The sequence below is a fragment of the Nycticebus coucang genome, chromosome 13 (assembly GCF_027406575.1).
Source record: "Nycticebus coucang isolate mNycCou1 chromosome 13, mNycCou1.pri, whole genome shotgun sequence".
Classification (NCBI taxonomy): domain Eukaryota; kingdom Metazoa; phylum Chordata; class Mammalia; order Primates; family Lorisidae; genus Nycticebus; species Nycticebus coucang.
Genome location: NC_069792.1, coordinates 103,118,133 through 103,125,784, shown reverse-complemented (window position 1 = coordinate 103,125,784; position 7,652 = coordinate 103,118,133).

Genomic DNA, 7,652 nt, shown 5'->3' with positions numbered 1-7,652 from the left:
AGGCTGGCGGCAAACCCAGCCCCAGCCAAAACTGCAACAGAAAAATAGCCGGGCGTTGTGGCCACGCCTGTAGTCCCAGCTGCTTGGGAGGCTGAGGCAAGAGAATCACGTAAGCCCAAGAGTTAGAGGTTGCTGTGAGCTGTGTGACATCATGGCACTCTACCTGCGGGTGGTATAGTGAGACTCGGTCTCTACAAAAAAAAAAAAAAAAAAAAAAATTTTAATTAAAAAAATTAGGCCAGCCCAGTGGCTCATGCCTGTAATCCCAGCATTCTCAGAGGTTGTGGTGGGTGGATCACATGAGTTCAGGAGTTTGAGACCAGCCCGGGCAATTGACTCCTCTGCTAAAAATACAAAAACTGGGCTTGGGGCCATAGTTCAGTGGTTAGAGCCGGCCACATACACCCGGGCTGGTGGGTTCGAACCTGGCTGGGGCCTGCTAAAAAACAATGACAACTGGGCGGCACCTGTGGCTCAAAGGAGTAGGGCGCTGGCCCCATATGCCAGAGGTAGGGGGTTCAAACCCAGCCCCAGCCAAAAAAAACAATGACAACTGCAACAAAAAATAGCTGGGCATTGTTGGGGGTGCCAGCAGTCCCAGCTACTTGGGAGGCTGAGGCGAGAGAAACGCTTAAGCCCACACGGCTCACAATTTGAGGTTGCTGTGAGCGGTGACAGCACAGTAGTCTACCAAAGGCAACATATTGAGACTCTTCCCCCGCCTCCAAAAAAAAGAAAGACTAGCTGGGTTCCTGTAGTCCCAGCTACTCAGAAGGCTGAGGAAGGAGGATCACTGAGCCTAGGAGTTTGAGGTTGCTGTTGATACAGAACCGGTGGAGCCTCAGCCAGCTGGGTAGAGCTGAGGGGTGGACCTGCTGGGGACGGTGGGTAGTGGGGGGGTAGCTGACATGTGGGACAATAGTGCAGGGGGTTCCAGTAATGAGAGGGGCCACACAACTGCTGGAGAGACACCAGCATCTTAGTGTCTCCCTCCTGTTTCACTTGCAACTTGCAGCTGAACAGGGAATCCCCACTTCCCAGGTTTCCTAGGCGTGGAAACCAAAGAAATTGTATCCAGTCATTTGTTATGAGTCCATGCCAAATGTAACTACAGAGGAGCCTTGCATGCTAAATGTAACTACAGAGTCCACACCAAATCTAACTACAGAGGTCGGAAGCAAGCCAAATGTAACTACAGAGGATTATACATATATATATATCTCTGGAAAAAGAGCCCAGAGAGACAGAAAGAGAGATAGAGCTTTTTTCCTGACTTTGGTTTTTTTCTCTCTGCAAGGAGCTTTGGTGTTTTTGTATTATTTTCTGTAAAATAAATCCTATCTTACCAGTGATCTGTGGTTCCTGGATTCATTCTTCAAATAATTGAGACCAAGAACCTACTGAAGATGAAATTCTGGTATCGCTGTGAGCTATAATGCAACGGCACTCTACTCTACCCAAGGCACAGGGTGAGAATTTGTCTCAAAATAATAATAATAATAATTGACTCGGCGCCATAGCACAGTGGTTATGGAGGCAGCCACATACACCGAAGGTGGCAGGTTCAGACCGGGCTTGGGCCAGCTAACCAACAATGACAACTGCAACAAAAAATAGCTAGGTGTTGTGGCAGGCGCCTGTAGTCCCAGCTACTTGGGAGGCTGAGGCAAGAGAAAGAATGGCTTCAGCCCAAGAGTTTGAGGTTGCTGCGAGCTGTGATGCCACCACACTCTACCCAGGGTGACCTAATGAGACTGTCTCAAATAAATAAATAAAAATAATAATAAAGGCTCGGCTCCTGTGGCTCAAGTGGCTAAGGCACCAGCCACATACACCTGAGCTGGCAGATTCGAATCCAGCCCGGGCCCACCAAAAAACAATGACGGCTGCAACCAAAAATTAGCCAGGCATTGTGGCGGGCGCCTGTAAGTCCCAGCTACTTGGAAGGCAGAGGCAGGAGAATCGCTCGAGCCCAAGAGTTGGAGGTTGCTATGAGCTGTAATGCCATAGCACTCTACCCAGGGTGACAGCTTGAGGCTCTGTCTCAAAAAAAAAAAAAATAATAATAATAATAATAATAATAATAATGCCTGGGCAGTGCCTATGGCTCAGTGAGTAGGGCGCCAGCCCCATATACCAAGGGTGGCAGGTTCAAACCCAGCCCCAGCCAAACTGCAACAAAAAAATAGCCAGGCATTGTGGAGGGCACCTGTAGTCCCAACTACTCAGGAGGCTGAGGCAAGAGAATCGCTTAAGCCCGAGAGTTTGAGGTTGGTGTGAGCTGTGATGTCACAGCACTCTACCGAGGGCAACATAGTGAGACTCTGTCTCAAAAAATAAATAAATAAATAAATAAATAATAAAAAATGCCTTACAAAAAAAAGAAAAAAGAAAAGGACAATAATGCCTGGCGGTGCAGGGAGACCAATGAAAGACTTATGAACAATTTCTTTTTCTTTCTTTTTTTTTTTTGAGACAGAGCCTCAAGCTGTTGCCCTGGGTAGAGAGTGCTGTGGCACCACAGCTTACAGCAACCTCCAAATCCTGGGCTCAAGCGATTCTCCTGCCTCCACCTCCCAAGTAGCTGGGACTACAGGCGCCTGCCACAAGGCTCAGCTATTTTTTAGTTGCAGCTGTCATTGCTGTTTGGCGGGGCCGGGCTGGATTCGAACCCGCCAGCTCAGGTGTATGTGGCTGGCGCCTTAGCTGCTTGAGCCACAGGCACCAAGCCAATTTATGAACAATTTCAAACTGAGAGGAAAAGGTGTATTTATATCTCCACACTGTCCTTGTGTGTCTCTCACATCTCTTCTCCTTCATGAGAGGGACCCACTTCCATCTCTCTTTGGAAGTGCTCTAAGCTTTCTCTTTTTTTCATAAATAAAATTTCTCACTGTTACACTGAAACTTGTGCAGGTTACTTTTGCTTTCTGTCCGCTCCACCTGTGCTGCTCCAGTTTTGTTTTCAGTTTCCACTCACTTTTGCTTTCAATTACCAACATGCCTCAGTCGAACTTTCTAACCAGGTAGCTAGAACCCAGGGAACCCAATCCCTGACCCCCAACAGCCTCCAGAGTGATGCAACTCTGCTGACACCATTTATTTATTTTTTTTTTGTTGTTCGAACAGGGGGAGGAGGAAGGAAGTGGCCAAGGCTGGCGTCGGGGAGGTTACCAGATATCCCTGAAGGACTTTTTGTTTTGTTTTGTTTTTGGCTGGGGCTTGGTTTGAACCCACCACCTCTGACATATGGGGTCAGGGCCCTACTCCTTTGAGTCACAGGAGTGACTCAGTCCCTGAACGACTTTTAACCAACCAGAAAAGAGTGGTCCATGGCTCATGGAAAGGCATCCCCACACATGAGGCACTGGGCGGGCAAGTCTGACCCACTAGGGTTAGTCGTGACCAGCACCAGATTCAGGAGGCATGGACTTACAGGAGTTTTTCGGCCCAGAGTGGAGAAAGGGAAGAAAAGTTAAAACAGCTCAGAGAGGAGTTAAATAGGGAAGAGAAGTTAAAACGGCTCAGAGAGGAGTTATATACAAATGCTTAAAAGGCTCAGAAATGGAGGAAGAGGAAGAAAGGACTTGGAGTGGGGAAAGGGAAAAGAAGTTAAAAAAGGCTCAGAAAAGGCAGTGCCCATAGCTCAGTGAGTAGGGCACCGGCCATGTACACCCAGGTTGGTAGGTTCAAACCCAGCCAGGGCCAGCTAAAAAACAACAGTGACAACTGCAACAACAGCAACAAAAAATAGCCAGGCGTTGTGGTGGGTGCCTATAGTCCTAAATACTTGGGAGGCTGAGTCAAGAGAATCTCTTCTTAAGCACAAGAGTTTGAGGTTGCTATGAGCTGCGACATCATGGCACTCTACCCAAGGCGACAGCTTGAGACTCTGTCTAAAAAAAAAAGACTGAGGAGTTCTAGACAAATGCTCACATCACTATTAAATGGATGAATTCTGGGCAGGGGTTGGAGGGGTCCCCTCGTTTCCCTTCAGCCCATTGGAACAAGAGTCCATCTAGTTGGGAGTGGGTCCCACCAGGTGTATCTCGGCCTCCCTAGGGGGCACTCCCTGTCCTAGGTTCTTAGCACAAAATGAGAAGTTAAGGACCAAAACTGAGAAATTATTCCCAGACATGAATGAAAGGAATCCGAGTCCAGGTTCTATGTGGGCAACGTGGCCTTTATTCACTCAGGTGCAGTGGGCTGAGTCTAAAAAAGAAGTCAAAATGTAAGAGTTCAGAGGAGTAGGATTGGTGCATTCATTCTTTCCTGGGTGGGACATTCTTTCCTGGGTAGGATGGTTCTATGTGGGCAAGTCCCTACATTTGGCCCTATCAGCTGTGAGCTATAACGCCACAGGACTCTGCCCAGGGAAAGAGTGAAACTCAGTCTCAAAAAAAAAGAATGTCAGTGAGCAAAAAGGCCAGTAACAAAGTTGGGAAAATAATATACGAAACAGTCTTTTCCAAAAAAGGACTCGTATCCAGAACATATAAAGAACTACAAATTACATTTTTTGTCAGGCAAATGATCAGCTGATTACAGCCCAGACCATATAACTCTGATTGAACAGAGAATTGGCCTCACAAACTTTTTTTTTTTTTTTGAGACAAAGTCTTTCTCACTCTTATCACCTTGGTTAGAGATCAAATGGGTCATAGCTCAAAGAGCAACCTCCAACTCTCAAACTCTTGGGCTCAAGCTATCCTCTTGCCTCAGCCTCTCAAGTACCTCAGACCACAGGCACCTGCCACAAGGCCTACCTGTTTTTAGAGACAGTCTCACTTTTGCTCAGGCTGCTATCGAACTCCTGAGCTCAAGCAATCCACCTGCCCTGGCCTCCCAGAGTGTTAGAATTACAGGTAAGTGGGGCGGTGCCTGTGGCTCAAGGAGTAGGGCGCTGGTCCCATATGCCAGAGGTGGCGGGTTCAAACCCAGCCCCGGCCAAAAATCACAAAAAAAAAAAAAAAAAATTACGGGTAAACAAATGCAGACATTAAGCCACTCTCAGCTTATAGAGGCTGAACACAAACTGCCTGTGTACTATCATTCATTCACCTTTTGATGTAGAGCACCAGATTCCACTGTATTTTAATGCTGAAAGCATTTACTTCCCAGAAGTAAACCTGGGACTTTTATTACCTATGTGTTTACCCACAGTGCATGGGCTTGCTCCCTATCACCACCTGCTGAATATTTATGACTCTATTGTGTACTATGGACCTTGCAAGGCATAGAAATACAAGCTGCCTGCCTCAGAGAGAGCACCTTGGAGGCATGCTAGAGACTATCTTTTCCAGGTCTCCTTTCTACCAGTTACCCCTCAAGGTGGTATTTGGAAGATAATGTTGATTGAAAGAGTGGAAGATGTGCCATCCCCAAATATGCAAGACTGGTATATTGATTATTTTAAGTTGAAAATATTGGAGAAATTGTAATTTCAGAAAAGGCAAGGAAGCTGTCTCTCCCTGCCTGCAATAAGCCATGAAGATTTCTCTGGGAGGGGTTCTCTCCCCCACCATGGTGAGAAAATAGCTCTTATCACCAGAGACTGCGAATTGGGGGCAGCAGCGACCTGAGCACACATATCAAAATAGCCTTGTCTTCCACCAGCTTTACACCCTGCCAATACCTCCTAGCAAAGCCCCTAGAAATTTACTTCCCCTATCCTGACTTCCTTCATCCTGTTATTTCTTCTCAAATCTATCATTCTTTATCTAAAAAATACAAAAAGCATCTTGTTTTGGCCACTTCTTCAGACTTCACTCTCATGTGAATTTCCCCCTACAATTAATAAAACGTGTATGCTTTTGACAATTTGCCTGGTGTCAGTTTGGTGTCTAGATCTAGCTGAAGAGCCCACTAAGAACTGAGTGAAAACTTAGGGGTGACCTCTGCTCCCTGGATGGTAGAAGACACCATAGGGGTGAGATTCTGGGGTGCTAATTAGTAGGGCACAACCAGAGCCTTTCTTTTACCTCAAAGGACCATATAATCCATATATAATAGTAACTTTGGGCAGCACCTGTAGCTCAGTGGGTAGGGCACCAGCCACATACACCAAGGCTGGCGGGTTTGAATGAGGCCCAAGCCAGCTAAAACACCAAAACAACTGCAACAAAAAATAGCCGGGTGTTGTGGCAGCTGCCTGTAGTCCCAGCTACTTGGGAGGCTTAGGCAAGAGAATTGCTTAAGCCCAGGAGTTTGAGGTTGCTGTGAGCTATGACGCCACCGCACTCTACCGAGGGTGACATAGTGAGACTCCGTCTCAAAAATAAAAAATAGTTGGCTCGGTGCCTGTGGCTCAAGTGGCTAAGGCCCCAGCCACATACACCTGAGCTGGCGGGTTCGAATCCAGCGCTGGCCCGCCAAACAACAATGATGGCTGGAACTAAAAAAAAATTAGTGGGGCGTTGTGGCAGGCACCTGTAGTCCCAGCTCCTTGGGAGGCAGAGGCAAGAGAATCGCTTGAGCCCAGGAGATGGAGGTTGCTGTGAGCTGTGATGCCACAGCACTCTACCAAGGGCAACAGCTTGAGAATCTGTCTAAATAAATAAATAAATAAATAATAGTAACTTTGGTTCCTCCTATTTATTCTTTTTTTTTTTTTTTGTAGAGACAGAGTCTCACTTTACTGCCCTCAGTAGAGTGCCGTGGCGTCACACAGCTCACAGCAACCTCCAGCTCTTGGGCTTACATGATTCTCTTGCCTCAGCCTCCCGAGCAGCTGGGACTACAGGCGCCCGCCACAACGCCTGGCTATTTTTTTGTTGCAGTTTGGCCAGGGCTGTGTTTGAACCCGCCACCCTTGGTATATGGGGCTGGCACCCTACTCACTGAGCCACAGGCGCCGCCCTCCTCCTATTTATTCTTAATTTTTCTCATTTGTTAATGTTCCAGCATAATATTTAATATTAAATAAACAGGCATTGTTGACTTCTAGCTAATTTTAATGGGACTATATCTGTTTTATAGCCTCCTCTGTTGGAAAAGAAACATACTTGTTCTTATTTATATGTATTTGTCTATTCCTACTTCATTTAAAGTCTTTTTTTTTTTTTTATTGTTGGGGATTCATTGAGGGTACAATAAGCCAGGTTACACTGATTGCAATTGTTAGGTAAAGTCCCTCTTGCAATCATGTCTTGCCCCCATAAAGTGTGACACACACCAAGGCCCCACCCACCTCCCTCCTTCCCTCTTTCTGTTTCCCCCCCCATAACCATAATTGTCATTAATTGTCCTTATATCAAAATTGAGTACATAGGATTCATGTTTCTCCATTCTTGTGATGCTTTACTAAGAATAATGTCTTCCACGTCCATCCAGGTTAATACGAAGGATGTAAAGTCTCCATTTTTTTTAATCTGAATAGTATTCCATGGTATACATATACCACAGCTTGTTAATCCATTCCTGGGTTGGTGGGCATTTAGGCTGTTTCCACATTTTGGCGATTGTAAATTGAGCTGCAATAAACAGTCTAGTACAAGTGTCCTTATGATAAAAGGATTTCTTTCCTTCTGGGTAGACGCCCAGTAATGGGATTGCAGGATCAAATGGGAGGTCTAGCTTGAGTGCTTTGAGTTTTCTCCATACTTCCTTCCAGAAAAGTTGTACTAGTTTGCAGTCCCACCAGAAGTGTAAAA